The following is an 18,045-nucleotide window of genomic DNA, read 5'->3' as shown; positions in this document are numbered from 1 at the left end:
ACTATAGCGCGCCGTTTTTCATCATTTTTGAGGATTTGAAAAAAATGACGAAATGACAAAAACGATGGGTTATAGCCCATGTTTTTTGAAATTTTGGAAAAAAAAAGTTAGCCTCGTTTCTCATCATTTTGGACCGTGGGCTATAGCCCATATCGTACGGCATACTATAGCGCGCAGTTTTTCATCAATTTTGAGGATTTGAAAAAAATGACGAAATGACAAAAACGATGGGTTATAGCCCATGTTTTTTGAAATTTTGAAAAAAAAAGTTAGCCTCGTTTCTCATCATTTTGGACCATGGGCTATAGCCCATATCGTACGGCAAACTATAGCGCGCCGTTTTTCATCATTTTTGAGGATTTGAAAAAAATGACGAAATGACAAAAACGATGGGTTATAGCCCATGTTTTTTTAAATTTTGAAAAAAAAAGTTAGCCTCGTTTCTTATCATTTTGGACCTTGGGATATAGCCCATATCGTACGGCATACTATAGCGCGCCGTTTTTCATCATTTTTGAGGATTTGAAAAAAATGACAAAATGACAAAAACGATGGGTTATAGCCCATGTTTTTTGAAATTTTGAAAAAAAAGTTATCCTCGTTTCTCATCATTTTGGACCGTGGGCTATAGCCCATATCGTACGGCATACTATAGCGCGCCGTTTTTCATCATTTTTGAAAAAAATGACGAAATGACAAAAACGATGGGTTATAGCTCATGTTTTTTGAAATTTTGGAAAAAAAAGTTAGCCTCGTTTCTCATCATTTTGGACCGTGGGCTATAGCCCATATCGTACGGCATACTATAGCGCGCAGTTTTTCATCATTTTTGAGGATTTGAAAAAAATGACGAAATGACAAAAACGATGGGTTATAGCCCATGTTTTTTGAAATTTTGAAAAAAAAAGTTAGCCTCGTTTCTCATCATTTTGGACCATGGGCTATAGCCCATATCGTACGGCATACTATAGCGCGCCGTTTTTCATCATTTTTGAGGATTTGAAAAAAATGACGAAATGACAAAAACGATGGGTTATAGCCCATGTTTTTAGAAATTTTGGAAAAAAAAGTTAGCCTCGTTTCTCATCATTTTGGACCGTGGGCTATAGCCCATATCGTACGGCATACTATAGCGCGCAGTTTTTCATCATTTTTGAGGATTTGAAAAAAATGACGAAATGACAAAAACGATGGGTTATAGCCCATGTTTTTTGAAATTTTGAAAAAAAAAGTTAGCCTCGTTTCTCATCATTTTGGACCGTGGGCTATAGCCCATATCGTACGGCATACTATAGCGCGCAGTTTTTCATCATTTTTGAGGATTTGAAAAAAATGACGAAATGACAAAAACGATGGGTTATAGCCCATGTTTTTAGAAATTTTGAAAAAAAAAGTTAGCCTCGTTTCTCATTATTTTGGACCATGGGCTATAACCCATATCGTACGGCATACTATAGCGCGCTGTTTTTCATCATTTTTGAGGATTTGAAAAAAATGACGAAATGACAAAAACGATGGGTTATAGCCCATGTTTTTTGAAATTTTGAAAAAAAAAGTTAGCCTCGTTTCTCATCATTTTGGACCGTGGGCTATAGCCCATATCGTACGGCATACTATAGCGCGCCGTTTTTCATCATTTTTGAGGATTTGAAAAAAATGACGAAATGACAAAAACGATGGGTTATAGCCCATGTTTTTTGAAATTTTGAAAAAAAAAGTTAGCCTCGTTTCTCATCATTTTGGACCATGGGCTATAGCCCATATCGTACGGCATACTATAGCGCGCCGTTTTTCATCATTTTTGAGGATTTGAAAAAAATGACGAAATGACAAAAAAGATGGGTTATAGCCCATGTTTTTTGAAATTTTGAAAAAAAAAGTTAGCCTCGTTTCTCATCATTTTGGACCGTGGGCTATAGCCCATATCGTACGGCATACTATAGCGCGCCGTTTTTCATCATTTTTGAGGATTTGAAAAAAATGACGAAATGACAAAAACGATGGGTTATAGCCCATGTTTTTTGAAATTTTGAAAAAAAAAGTTAGCCTCGTTTCTCATCATTTTGGACCGTGGGCTATAGCCCATATCGTACGGCATACTATAGCGCGCAGTTTTTCATCATTTTTGAGGATTTGAAAAAAATGACGAAATGACAAAAACGATGGGTTATAGCCCATGTTTTTTGAAATTTTGAAAAAAAAAAGTTAGCCTCGTTTCTCATTATTTTGGACCATGGGCTATAACCCATATCGTACGGCATACTATAGCGCGCTGTTTTTCATCATTTTTGAGGATTTGAAAAAAATGACGAAATGACAAAAACGATGGGTTATAGCCCATGTTTTTTGAAATTTTGAAAAAAAAGTTAGCCTCGTTTCTCATCATTTTGGACCGTGGGCTATAGCCCATATCGTACGGCATACTATAGCGCGCCGTTTTTCATCATTTTTGAGGATTTGAAAAAAATGACGAAATGACAAAAACGATGGGTTATAGCCCATGTTTTTTGAAATTTTGAAAAAAAAAGTTAGCCTCGTTTCTCATCATTTTGGACCGTGGGCTATAGCCCATATCGTACGGCATACAATAGCGCGCAGTTTTTCATCAATTTTGAGGATTTGAAAAAAATGACGAAATGACAAAAACGATGGGTTATAGCCCATGTTTTTTGAAATTTTGAAAAAAAAAGTTAGCCTCGTTTCTCATCATTTTGGACCATGGGCTATAGCCCATATCGTACGGCAAACTATAGCGCGCCGTTTTTCATCATTTTTGAGGATTTGAAAAAAATGACGAAATGACAAAAACGATGGGTTATAGCCCATGTTTTTTTAAATTTTGAAAAAAAAAGTTAGCCTCGTTTCTTATCATTTTGGACCTTGGGCTATAGCCCATATCGTACGGCATACTATAGCGCGCCGTTTTTCATCATTTTTGAGGATTTGAAAAAAATGACAAAATGACAAAAACGATGGGTTATAGCCCATGTTTTTTGAAATTTTGAAAAAAAAGTTATCCTCGTTTCTCATCATTTTGGACCGTGGGCTATAGCCCATATCGTACGGCATACTATAGCGCGCCGTTTTTCATCATTTTTGAAAAAAATGACGAAATGACAAAAACGATGGGTTATAGCTCATGTTTTTTGAAATTTTGGAAAAAAAAGTTAGCCTCGTTTCTCATCATTTTGGACCGTGGGCTATAGCCCATATCGTACGGCATACTATAGCGCGCAGTTTTTCATCATTTTTGAGGATTTGAAAAAAATGACGAAATGACAAAAACGATGGGTTATAGCCCATGTTTTTTGAAATTTTGAAAAAAAAAGTTAGCCTCGTTTCTCATCATTTTGGACCATGGGCTATAGCCCATATCGTACGGCATACTATAGCGCGCCGTTTTTCATCATTTTTGAGGATTTGAAAAAAATGACGAAATGACAAAAACGATGGGTTATAGCCCATGTTTTTAGAAATTTTGGAAAAAAAAGTTAGCCTCGTTTCTCATCATTTTGGACCGTGGGCTATAGCCCATATCGTACGGCATACTATAGCGCGCAGTTTTTCATCATTTTTGAGGATTTGAAAAAAATGACGAAATGACAAAAACGATGGGTTATAGCCCATGTTTTTTGAAATTTTGAAAAAAAAAGTTAGCCTCGTTTCTCATCATTTTGGACCGTGGGCTATAGCCCATATCGTACGGCATACTATAGCGCGCAGTTTTTCATCATTTTTGAGGATTTAAAAAAAATGACGAAATGACAAAAACGATGGGTTATAGCCCATGTTTTTAGAAATTTTGAAAAAAAAAGTTAGCCTCGTTTCTCATTATTTTGGACCATGGGCTATAACCCATATCGTACGGCATACTATAGCGCGCTGTTTTTCATCATTTTTGAGGATTTGAAAAAAATGACGAAATGACAAAAACGATGGGTTATAGCCCATGTTTTTTGAAATTTTGAAAAAAAAAGTTAGCCTCGTTTCTCATCATTTTGGACCGTGGGCTATAGCCCATATCGTACGGCATACTATAGCGCGCCGTTTTTCATCATTTTTGAGGATTTGAAAAAAATGACGAAATGACAAAAACGATGGGTTATAGCCCATGTTTTTTGAAATTTTGAAAAAAAAAGTTAGCCTCGTTTCTCATCATTTTGGACCATGGGCTATAGCCCATATCGTACGGCATACTATAGCGCGCCGTTTTTCATCATTTTTGAGGATTTGAAAAAAATGACGAAATGACAAAAAAGATGGGTTATAGCCCATGTTTTTTGAAATTTTGAAAAAAAAAGTTAGCCTCGTTTCTCATCATTTTGGTCCGTGGGCTATAGCCCATATCGTACGGCATACTATAGCGCGCAGTTTTTCATCATTTTTGAGGATTTGAAAAAAATGACAAAATGACAAAAACGATGGGTTATAGCCCATGTTTTTTGAAATTTTGAAAAAAAATATTAGCCTCGTTTCTCATCATTTTGGACCGTGGGCTATAGCCCATATCGTACGGCATACTATAGCGCGCAGTTTTTCATCATTTTTGAGGATTTGAAAAAAATGACGAAATGACAAAAACGATGGGTTATAGCCCATGTTTTTTGAAATTTTGAAAAAAAAAGTTAGGGTGGAGCGAGATTAATTCGTGGCGGTGACGACTCGCCACGACCTATTTTTTTACGCCATGACGTATTCTTCATTATCCGCCGTGGCGAGTACAGAATCCGCCATGGCGAGTACAGAATCCGCCATGGCGGGGACTCGCCACGACCTATTTTTTTACGCCATGACGTATTCTTCATTATCCGCCGTGGCGAGTACAGAATCCGCCATTGTTTATTTTTTTTTTGCGTGCGTTGGGGCAGGTTTTATTGTCCTAGTAGTACTATTCTCGGAATTATTTCATCCTCTTGTAGCGTAACGGTTAGCGCTCTCGCCCCTATAGTCAAGGCACTGTGCCGGGCCAAGTTCGATTCTTGCAAAAAACAAACTTTTTTTTTTTAAAGTTATTTTTTTACCCGTACATACAGTGTGTGTGCGTGCGTGCGTATACAGTGTGCGTGCGTGTATGCGTGCGTGCGTATACAGTGTACATTTATTATTATTATTATTATTATTAATATGCAGGTAATAATAATAAATACGATGAAGCACGCACGCACGCATATACAGTGTGTGTGCGTGCGTGCGTATACAGTGTGCGTGCGTGTATGCGTGCGTATACAGTGTGTGCGTGCGTGCGTGCGTGCGTGCTTCATCGTATTTATTATTATTACCTGCATATTAATAATAATAATAATAATAATAAATGTACACTGTATACGCACGCACGCATACACGCACGCACACTGTATACGCACGCACGCACACACACTGTATGTACGGGTAAAAAAATAACTTTAAAAAAAAAAAGTTTGTTTTTTGCAAGAATCGAACTTGGCCCGGCACAGTGCCTTGACTATAGGGGCGAGAGCGCTAACCGTTACGCTACAAGAGGATGAAATAATTCCGAGAATAGTACTACTAGGACAATAAAACCTGCCCCAACGCACGCAAAAAAAAAATAAACAATGGCGGATTCTGTACTCGCCACGGCGGATAATGAAGAATACGTCATGGCGTAAAAAAATAGGTCGTGGCGAGTCGTCACCGCCACGAATTAATCTCGCTGTCTCTCCTCGTTTCTCATCATTTTGGACCGTGGGCTATAGCCCATATCGTACGGCATACTATAGCGCGCCGTTTTTCATCATTTTTGAGGATTTGAAAAAAATGACGAAATGACAAAAACGATGGGTTATAGCCCATGTTTTTTGAAATTTTGAAAAAAAAAGTTAGCCTCGTTTCTCATCATTTTGGACCGTGGGCTATAGCCCATATCGTACGGCATACTATAGCGCGCAGTTTTTCATCATTTTTGAGGATTTGAAAAAAATGACGAAATGACAAAAACGATGGGTTATAGCCCATGTTTTTTGAAATTTTGAAAAAAAAGTTAGCCTCGTTTCTCATCATTTTGGACCGTGGGCTATAGCCCATATCGTACGGCATACTATAGCGCGCCGTTTTTCATCATTTTTGAGGATTTGAAAAAAATGACGAAATGACAAAAACGATGGGTTATAGCCCATGTTTTTTGAAATTTTGAAAAAAAAAGTTAGCCTCGTTTCTCATCATTTTGGACCGTGGGCTATAGCCCATATCGTACGGCATACTATAGCGCGCAGTTTTTCATCATTTTTGAGGATTTGAAAAAAATGACGAAATGACAAAAACGATGGGTTATAGCCCATGTTTTTTGAAATTTTGAAAAAAAAGTTAGCCTCGTTTCTCATCATTTTGGACCGTGGGCTATAGCCCATATCGTACGGCATACTATAGCGCGCAGTTTTTCATCATTTTTGAGGATTTGAAAAAAATGACGAAATGACAAAAACAATGGGTTATAGCCCATGTTTTTTGAAATTTTGAAAAAAAAGTTAGCCTCGTTTCTCATCATTTTGGACCGTGGGCTATAGCCCATATCGTACGGCATACTATAGCGCGCGCCGTTTTTCATCATTTTTGAGGATTTGAAAAAAATGACGAAATGACAAAAACGATGGGTTATAGCCCATGTTTTTTGAAATTTTGAAAAAAAAAGTTAGCCTCGTTTCTCATCATTTTGGACCGTGGGCTATAGCCCATATCGTACGGCATACTATAGCGCGCAGTTTTTCATCAATTTTGAGGATTTGAAAAAAATGACGAAATGACAAAAACGATGGGTTATAGCCCATGTTTTTTGAAATTTTGAAAAAAAAAGTTAGCCTCGTTTCTCATCATTTTGGACCATGGGCTATAGCCCATATCGTACGGCAAACTATAGCGCGCCGTTTTTCATCATTTTTGAGGATTTGAAAAAAATGACGAAATGACAAAAACGATGGGTTATAGCCCATGTTTTTTGAAATTTTGAAAAAGAAAGTTAGCCTCGTTTCTCATCATTTTGGACCTTGGGCTATAGCCCATATCGTACGGCATACTATAGCGCGCCGTTTTTCATCATTTTTGAGGATTTGAAAAAAATGACGAAATGACAAAAACGATGGGTTATAGCCCATGTTTTTTGAAATTTTAAAAAAAAAGTTATCCTCGTTTCTCATCATTTTGGACCGTGGGCTATAGCCCATATCGTACGGCATACTATAGCGCGCCGTTTTTCATCATTTTTGAAAAAAATGACGAAATGACAAAAACGATGGGTTATAGCTCATGTTTTTTGAAATTTTGGAAAAAAAAGTTAGCCTCGTTTCTCATCATTTTGGACCGTGGGCTATAGCCCATATCGTACGGCATACTATAGCGCGCAGTTTTTCATCATTTTTGAGGATTTGAAAAAAATGACGAAATGACAAAAACGATGGGTTATAGCCCATGTTTTTTGAAATTTTGAAAAAAAAAGTTAGCCTCGTTTCTCATCATTTTGGACCATGGGCTATAGCCCATATCGTACGGCATACTATAGCGCGCCGTTTTTCATCATTTTTGAGGATTTGAAAAAAATGACGAAATGACAAAAACGATGGGTTATAGCCCATGTTTTTTGAAATTTTGAAAAAAAAGTTAGCCTCGTTTCTCATTATTTTGGACCATGGGCTATAGCCCATATCGTACGGCATACTATAGCGTGCGCCGTTTTTCATCATTTTTGAGGATTTGAAAAAAATGACGAAATGACAAAAACGATGGGTTATATCCCATGTTTTTTGAAATTTTGGAAAAAAAAGTTAGCCTCGTTTCTCATCATTTTGGACCGTGGGCTATAGCCCATATCGTACGGCATACTATAGCGCGCAGTTTTTCATCAATTTTGAGGATTTGAAAAAAATGACGAAATGACAAAAACGATGGGTTATAGCCCATGTTTTTTGAAATTTTGAAAAAAAAAGTTAGCCTCGTTTCTCATCATTTTGGACCATGGGCTATAGCCCATATCGTACGGCAAACTATAGCGCGCCGTTTTTCATCATTTTTGAGGATTTGAACAAAATGACGAAATGACAAAAACGATGGGTTATAGCCCATGTTTTTTGAAATTTTGAAAAAAAAAGTTAGCCTCGTTTCTCATCATTTTGGACCGTGGGCTATAGCCCATATCGTACGGCATACTATAGCGCGCAGTTTTTCATCATTTTTGAGGATTTGAAAAAAATGACGAAATGACAAAAACGATGGGTTATAGCCCATGTTTTTTGAAATTTTGAAAAAAAAAAGTTAGCCTCGTTTCTCATCATTTTGGACCATGGGCTATAGCCCATATCGTACGGCAAACTATAGCGCGCCGTTTTTCATCATTTTTGAGGATTTGAACAAAATGACGAAATGACAAAAACGATGGGTTATAGCCCATGTTTTTTGAAATTTTGAAAAAAAAAGTTAGCCTCGTTTCTCATCATTTTGGACCGTGGGCTATAGCCCATATCGTACGGCATACTATAGCGCGCAGTTTTTCATCATTTTTGAGGATTTGAAAAAAATGACGAAATGACAAAAACGATGGGTTATAGCCCATGTTTTTTGAAATTTTGAAAAAAAAAAGTTAGCCTCGTTTCTCATCATTTTGGACCGTGGGCTATAGCCCATATCGTACGGCATACTATAGCGTGCGCCGTTTTTCATCATTTTTGAGGATTTGAAAAAAATGACGAAATGACAAAAACGATGGGTTATATCCCATGTTTTTTGAAATTTTGGAAAAAAAAGTTAGCCTCGTTTCTCATCATTTTGGACCGTGGGCTATAGCCCATATCGTACGGCATACTATAGCGCGCAGTTTTTCATCAATTTTGAGGATTTGAAAAAAATGACGAAATGACAAAAACGATGGGTTATAGCCCATGTTTTTTGAAATTTTGAAAAAAAAAAGTTAGCCTCGTTTCTCATCATTTTGGACCATGGGCTATAGCCCATATCGTACGGCAAACTATAGCGCGCCGTTTTTCATCATTTTTGAGGATTTGAACAAAATGACGAAATGACAAAAACGATGGGTTATAGCCCATGTTTTTTGAAATTTTGAAAAAAAAAGTTAGCCTCGTTTCTCATCATTTTGGACCGTGGGCTATAGCCCATATCGTACGGCATACTATAGCGCGCAGTTTTTCATCATTTTTGAGGATTTGAAAAAAATGACGAAATGACAAAAACGATGGGTTATAGCCCATGTTTTTTGAAATTTTGAAAAAAAAAAGTTAGCCTCGTTTCTCATCATTTTGGACCGTGGGCTATAGCCCATATCGTACGGCATACTATAGCGTGCGCCGTTTTTCATCATTTTTGAGGATTTGAAAAAAATGACGAAATGACAAAAACGATGGGTTATATCCCATGTTTTTTGAAATTTTGGAAAAAAAAGTTAGCCTCGTTTCTCATCATTTTGGACCGTGGGCTATAGCCCATATCGTACGGCATACTATAGCGCGCAGTTTTTCATCAATTTTGAGGATTTGAAAAAAATGACGAAATGACAAAAACGATGGGTTATAGCCCATGTTTTTTGAAATTTTGAAAAAAAAAGTTAGCCTCGTTTCTCATCATTTTGGACCATGGGCTATAGCCCATATCGTACGGCAAACTATAGCGCGCCGTTTTTCATCATTTTTGAACAAAATGACGAAATGACAAAAACGATGGGTTATAGCCCATGTTTTTTGAAATTTTGAAAAAAAAAGTTAGCCTCGTTTCTCATCATTTTGGACCGTGGGCTATAGCCCATATCGTACGGCATACTATAGCGCGCAGTTTTTCATCATTTTTGAGGATTTGAAAAAAATGACGAAATGACCAAAACGATGGGTTATAGCCCATGTTTTTTGAAATTTTGAAAAAAAAAAAGTTAGCCTCGTTTCTCATCATTTTGGACCATGAGCTATAGCCCATATCGTACGGCATACTATAGCGCGCAGTTTTTCATCATTTTTGAGGATTTGAAAAAAATGACGAAATGACAAAAACTATGGGTTATAGCCCATGTTTTTTGAAATTTTGAAAAAAAAAGTTAGCCTCGTTTCTCATCATTTTGGACCGTGGGCTATAGCCCATATCGTACGGCATACTATAGCGCGCAGTTTTTCATCATTTTTGAGGATTTGAAAAAAATGACGAAATGACAAAAACGATGGGTTATAGCCCATGTTTTTTGAAATTTTGAAAAAAAAAGTTAGCCTCGTTTCTCATTATTTTGGACCATGGGCTATAGCCCATATCGTACGGCATACTATAGCGCGCCGTTTTTCATCATTTTTGAGGATTTGAAAAAAATGACGAAATGACAAAAACGATGGGTTATAGCCCATGTTTTTTGAAATTTTGAAAAAAAAAGTTAGCCTCGTTTCTCATCATTTTGGACCGTGGGCTATAGCCCATATCGTACGGCATACTATAGCGCGCAGTTTTTCATCATTTTTGAGGATTTGAAAAAAATGACGAAATGACAAAAACGATGGGTTATAGCCCATGTTTTTTGAAATTTTGAAAAAAAAAAGTTAGCCTCGTTTCTCATCATTTTGGACCGTGGGCTATAGCCCATATCGTACGGCATACTATAGCGCGCCGTTTTTCATCATTTTTGAGGATTTGAAAAAAATGACGAAATGACAAAAACGATGGGTTATAGCCCATGTTTTTTGAAATTTTGAAAAAAAAAGTTAGCCTCGTTTCTCATCATTTTGGACCGTGGGCTATAGCCCATATCGTACGGCATACTATAGCGCGCAGTTTTTCATCATTTTTGAGGATTTGAAAAAAATGACGAAATGACAAAAACGATGGGTTATAGCCCATGTTTTTTGAAATTTTGAAAAAAAAGTTAGTCTCGTTTCTCATCATTTTGGACCGTGGGCTATAGCCCATATCGTACGGCATACTATAGCGCGCCGTTTTTCATCATTTTTGAGGATTTGAAAAAAATGACGAAATGACAAAAACGATGGGTTATAGCCCATGTTTTTTGAAATAAAAAGTTAGCCTCGTTTCTCATCATTTTGGACCGTGGGCTATAGCCCATATCGTACGGCATACTATAGCGCGCAGGTTTTCATCATTTTTGAAAAAAATGACGAAATGACAAAAACGATGGGTTTTGAAATTTTGAAAAAAAAGTTAGCCTCGTTTCTCATCATTTTGGACCGTGGGCTATAGCCCATGTCGTACGGCATACTATAGCGCGCCGTTTTTCATCATTTTTGAGGATTTGAAAAAAATGACGAAATGACAAAAACGATGAGTTATAGCCCATGTTTTTTGAAATTTTGAAAAAAAAAGTTAGCCTCGTTTCTCATCATTTTGGACCATGGGCTATAGCCCATGATCTTGGAATGATTAGTCTATTTTTTCAAATCCTCTAAAATGAAAAACGGCATACTGAAAAAAGTTCCATGGACTTCTAATATGGACCCGCAACCCCCAACTGACTGCCGAGTGTGACCGTGGACTGCCATTTTTGGTGGAAGGAGAAGAGAAAACCAAGAGTACCTTCGGGCTTGTCCCTAAATAGACTTGTAACCCAAATGTAGAGTACAAACGCAGTAAAGAACCTGGGGGTTATCATCTCTGAAAAGGCAACAATGAGCAGAAAATGAACCATGTAAATACAACAAATTGAGGGCACCGCAGGGAGTTGAACCCCATTCTGGTAAACCAGTAGTACCACACCAGTGCCTTAGTTTGTTTTGTTGTAATTTACAGGTCCAAAAGCAATCACATTCATAATAATTTGAATCATAATGGACTATAAATGATAGCCATGATTATATCTTACAATTGAAATCGAGAAGAAGACTAAGGAAAACTCCTCAGACATAAACTAAGAAAATATTTAATTTTTCCGTGCTCATAAAGAGCTGCAAAGTGCTAAAAGTGAAAAGTGCAGCAGAAAACCTTTGGGTCATAGGCCCATCGTCAATGCCTCGCCTACTGACCGGCATGAATTAAGTTTTAGCTGCAAATGGCAGCATAAATAAATCACATCAATACACACCACATAATGTGATGTGAACTGACACGATGAAGCTTCACTCACACATTATAAAAGACATACATCACATCAATCCACATCACATACCTAACCCTAGCCCTAACCCTAAATTCATCATGTGATGTGGGGATGACGTGATGAAGCCTTACTCACCAATGTGAAATGATACGAGACATAAACACACATCACATACCGGGCCTGTGTTCATATGTGATGTGGGCTTAGATGAAGCTTTATACTCACAAATTGGATCTGATAATATAGCACAAACAATGCTCTTATGACCTAGAGGTTTGCTGCTGGACTTCTCACTTAAAGCACTTGGAGCGCTTTATGAACATGAACAAAACAAAAAGATTCTTGGTCTCCGCCCAAGCAGTTGGCCTTAGGTTTGTGGCCAGTCTTTCTAGCCAGTTGTCCCACATTTCTATTTTAAAATCTACATGTTTTCAAAAGAATTGCCCACATTTAAATATACATTACAATTTATGCCATTTGTGGACGATTGACAAATTATACGAGGTGCAAATTATGCAATGGCAGAAGCATTCTTTGGACCCCAGTATTTGTCAGCAATACAGCAACACTATGAACATGAGAACACAACATACATACAACACTGAGGATGACATTAGAACACAAGAGCAATGAACAGAGTGCATGGCGTGCAACGAGCTATCTGCAATTTGTGAAATAATCACATAAAAATATCACATAAATGCACATCACATACCGGCCTGTGTTCATATCTGATGTGAACTGACGTGATGGCGCTTTACCAGCAAATGACACAACGCAAATGACGTGAAACGATACAGCTCCAATCAAATGATTAGAAACTGTATGAGAGACACGACCCGACACACGCACCACATACACTAGTGAAGAACTAGTGATAGATAGGAAAGAAAGAAATGACTTATGAAAAATAAAGCAAAATGCGATTAAAAACTCTGACCAGAAAAAACAATAACTTTATTAAAGCAAAGAATAGAAGAGAAGATGAAAGGTCGGGGTAGAAACCGTGCATGTTCGATACTAATAGGTTATATTCAATAATGGATGATCTTTGCATCGTGAGCTTGTAGATCAGCTATTTGCTACTTTAGTGTGTGACACTGTAGCATGACCAAGTAAGGAAATTAATTTACAAAAGGTTGAACTATGGAGATACAAGGTTTCTGCCCGACATCAAAAGATAATAAACTACGCCCACTTACCTTCAATATCAGCACTAAACAAAACAAACTAACCAACGAAGAAAATCTGCCATAATTTTCATCCTGTTAGTTTGGACAGATCTACAGCATAGAAGGCTGTAAACAGTGTTAAGCAGGCTACATGCTACCATAATGATACCGGAAATAAGTCGCATGACGCCAAATCACATTTTGTACACACAGTCCACTAGTGAAGAACTAGGGCAATGGGCAAGGAGAAATAAATAAAAAAAACTTTTTTTTATTAAAAGAGAAAGGAAATAGAAATTCTAATAACTCGACACAGAAAACAGCACAGAAAGACTACAACAGAACATACATAATGTGATGTGACGTGACGCGACAGCTTTACCCGTAAATTATGTTAAACAATACATAAATCACATTGCGGCATGTGATGTAGAGTGGCATTATACACAGATTGCGTGAAACGATACACGGTGCGAATGACAACCTATGGTATGGTAGCATGTAGCCCACTTACACAAGCATCAGGAATCAAAAGGTTCATTACTAACCTTCACTGCCAACAGCACCCAGGAGTGGCAACAGCACTGTACCTTCAATACCGACGTCGCCTTGTCAGCTTCACGTTCTGAAATGACAAGAAAAAAATATATCTATTTAGTTGTCGGCCTACAGGATGACATTTTGTAAGTCATAACAGTCACTGAAAGCTGTGTCACCAATATCTTACTTTATTATTGTCACAAATTGTGATTAAAGCTCCTATAAGCAATAATGTCAATTTTAATGATTTTTATTTCATTCAGCAATGAGTAAAACACACATGATTTAGTCTCTGCGATACATCTAGGGGCCACAATCTGCAGTCAAAGATATTCCTAGAAGCTTTGTCATTGGTCAGAGAAAAAAAAAAGAACCCGGTCAAAATGACTGACCAATCAGGAAGTAGACAGGCAAATCGACCAATGACAAAGCTAGGAACATCTTTGAATGCAGATTGTGGCCCCAAGATGTGTCAGAGACAATATTGTTTTACCCATTGCTGGCAGTCTGAATACCAATTTTATTTAAAGTAATTACATTTGACATATTGCTTATAGCAGCTTTAATGATTCAACCCATTAAACGGCGACTTCACCCCTTTTGCAACGCGAGAGCTTATTTTAATGATGTTTGGGAGACAAGAAACACTTTCCTGGGTTTTTTATGTGGGTAATCGTCGTTTTTATATATGTAGTATTTCAAAAGTGTCCATGGGCTCCATGATGTCATGGACAATGGGCTCACTTCCTCCCTAGACTACATGTTGTCTCAGTAAGACAGCCCTCCCCTATGCACAAGGAGCAGTGCACCAAAGCATTATGGGAATTTAGTCTGGGTAGGAAGTGTCCATGAAATCATGGACACATTGAAATACTAAAAACACATAAAAACCTCAGTAAGGTTTTTCACCCAAACATATGTAAAATCATATGTATGACAATGAATGGTCAACTTGACATGTAATGGTGACACTGCCCTTGTTTCTACTACAGCCACATGTAATCCAGGTACATACCATTGGGGGGCTTCCGTCGCTCAGTTGAAGATAGCCGGTATTAATAGAGCCGCGTAGGTTGTATGGCACAATACGTCCCGAGCACCGTACGCCTCGTAATCTCAGGGAGCGTTCGTTGACACCGTTATACGTTTCAGCTCAGCCGAGTAGACACTCTATTATCAATACCAGCCATCTCCTGATGACCCCATCCAAGGTCACACATGACACCAAGGTCACATGATTAACCTGCAAGACATAAATAAAAACAACATTACTCTTTATCCAGATTTCATACATTGTAAAATTCATATAATATTTCACTTTATCGTCTACTCAGGCTTATGTGAACACTGCAGACAGCTTTTAAGTTGCTTGATTCAGTATTTAAATATTCATTTTAGCTTTTTAGCATTTTAACTTAAAAACTGTCTGTAGTGTTCACATAAACCCGAGTAGATAATACAATGACAAAAAGTTAGTTTTTTAAAGTGAATTGTCCCTTTAAGATATTGGTAAAAAAAAATCTAAACTTCAAAATCTACATTATATAACTTGAGTCAAAGTTAAAAGGTTTTGGCATCAAAATGTAAAACATTTCAAATGGGACAATCTGCATACTTGGTCATTTTGAACAGAAAAAACCCTTTTGAAAATAGCAGATCTAAAAGCTCACAATGTGTCACATCACATTCACAATGCATTGTGAGCTTGTAGATCAGCCATTTTCACAGACAAGACAATGCTTTTGTTGCGATCAAGGCCCAAGGCCTCAGTCACACATAAGCATAATGTTCTGGGCTCTGCCTGCATGCGTTTGATTGCCCCCCAAAATCAAACACAAATGTTTGGTCAAAGCATGTGCCTCCCATTGGAAATGCATTGGGGCGGCCATTAAACAGACAAGACAAAACAGTTTTTTGTGTGATCGAGGCCCAAGGCCAAAGAACGAGTCCTATAAAAGGACAAACATTGCTGACATTGTTGTCCATTTAGTGTCACAATAAACAGTCTTATAAATACTCTGTTTAAACAATAAACAGTCCTATAAATCATCTTAATGTCTAAACAACAACAGTGCTCAAGGATAAAACCGTGTTTCTCAAACAAACGCTTCTTACCTTGGAACAAACAGCTCTGCTCACAGACAGCATGAAGTGGATCCCAAACCAAACAGCATGCTGGGAAAAAACATGGCCGCTCCTATTTAAATCCAAAGCCCCGCCCACTGGATCCGGTCACCTGTTCAACTAGTCCGTCCGTCATTGGTCCGTTAGTCAGATTGATTTGTGTTTGGATCATCCACTGTTGATGTAACTGCTGTGTGCACCACACACACACACACGCACACACACACACACACACACACGCACTCATGCACTCACGCACGCACGCACGTGCATTATTTCACCCTTTGGTTGGTTATAAAGGCTTATATTAATAAACACAAGGACGTGTGTGTCTGTGGCTGTCTGTATCAGCCTTTATAGGTTTGTTTATTCCGCCATCTTGTTTGATATTTGTTTGAGTGTCACCACCATCAGCCTTTAACAGGTGTTCAATCAGGCAAATGAGCACCAGCAGCCATCTAGCAGCTGATGCACTCTGGGAGATGTAGTTGTTGAGACTGTAGAAGTTGTCTGAGGTGTCTTGTAGAAGATCCATGCTCCATTTATGAGTTTTAACTCAACAATAACGATTCATTATGAACTAATAACCTATAAGCTCATCAAGTGTGGTAGGACAAGGTGTCAAATCTTGAGGTCCTGCAGAAGTGTGGTCTACCCAGTGTTGAAAGCCTGATCATCAAGGCCCAGTTCCGGGCAGTAATGATACTGCCTGTGATACTGACATGATACTGATACGATGTAAAACTTTTCTCAACAATATGACCCGTAATTACATTATTAACTGTGAATTGAGCGGCTACATGTAACACATTATTACATGATTACATTATGCAAAAATCCATTATTATGTTATGCTCTCATGATGTATTACATTGTGACCTTATTAGCCTACATTATGGGCCTTTACTACATTTAGGTTATCACATTATGAACTGTTATTACATTATGTGCCGTTATTACATTATGAGTTGCTATATTAGACTCAGTATAATTATGATATTCTAACTACCATAACATCCCTGAAACTGGCACTGCTGGGAAGGCAATTCCCAGCTGCCTTTGGTCTAGACCTCTGGGTTTAAGTAGAAGCGTTTATGACTGATTGGACTTGATGGCTCGTGCTGTTCTTTGGTCAAGAACTGGGGGAACCACCTGGAACTCTGTCCTGTAGTGTGAATGCAGTGATAAAATCTTCCCCGTGTCAGGCTAGTTCAGGATAAAATGCAATTATTTCACATAGCCATCTTTGTGTTTCTTTTAATACTCTAACCCAGGGATACTCAAATAGATTTACCTGTGGGCCACATTACAAAAATGGCAAGGGGCCAGGGGCCAGTAGATAAAATTACGACATTAATGATACTTGATAACTTCTCTCTTTCAAATTGCTTTATTTTCACAAAATGTATCAAAGTACAATGTGCATGCACACAATATGTAAATAAATAAATGTGTTACATTTTCTTGCATAAACACAAAGAGCTGTTTCCATAACTGCACAAATTTTGCAGTTGGAGTTGGAGTTTCTAGGTGAAAGTGATTTTTGTGTGCCATAGAGCTGCCGTTGACCCCCATTATATTTGCTGCGAGAGTGAGGTCTAGCCAACACCAACTCGGGATTCCTGGATCGCTGCCCTCCACAATTTCCTATCCAACATCAGGTTCTTGAGCTCTGCAGTGTTGTCAGCCAAGCTGTCACGCTGCAGCACGTCTATATACTGTATGCTTCTTTCCCCTCCTGTCTTTTTATTCACCCTAACTAGCCTGCAACAGTTTTAAGTGTCCACTTGCCTCCCTGTACAGTTATGATTTTATCTTCAGCGTCTCCAGTCTCCACATTATATTACTATTATTATATAGACACCTTTTTATTTCAGGATAAAAACACCATCCTCAGTTCAATTAACTACATTAATTGTGGGTTTCAGCCATGCCTTTGGCTATATCTGTATACATTTTGTTATGGTATTGTACACGAGTCTAATGTCCTCGACTTAAACCCATTTAGACCTGGAAAGTCTAAACGTTGTTATACCTTTAAATCCGGTAAAGCTTATACAGCTGTTGTCTTCATGTGCCTGTATAATAGATGTAACAATTAAATGAAAATGTAAAGGCCAACACAATGAGTAGGGCACAGTAGGGAATTGAACCCCATCCCAGTCAACGAGG

The sequence above is a fragment of the Protomyctophum bolini genome (genome assembly GCF_963924005.1).
Source record: "Protomyctophum bolini genome assembly, chromosome: 1".
Lineage (NCBI taxonomy): Eukaryota > Metazoa > Chordata > Actinopteri > Myctophiformes > Myctophidae > Protomyctophum > Protomyctophum bolini.
This window is presented reverse-complemented; position numbering follows the sequence as displayed.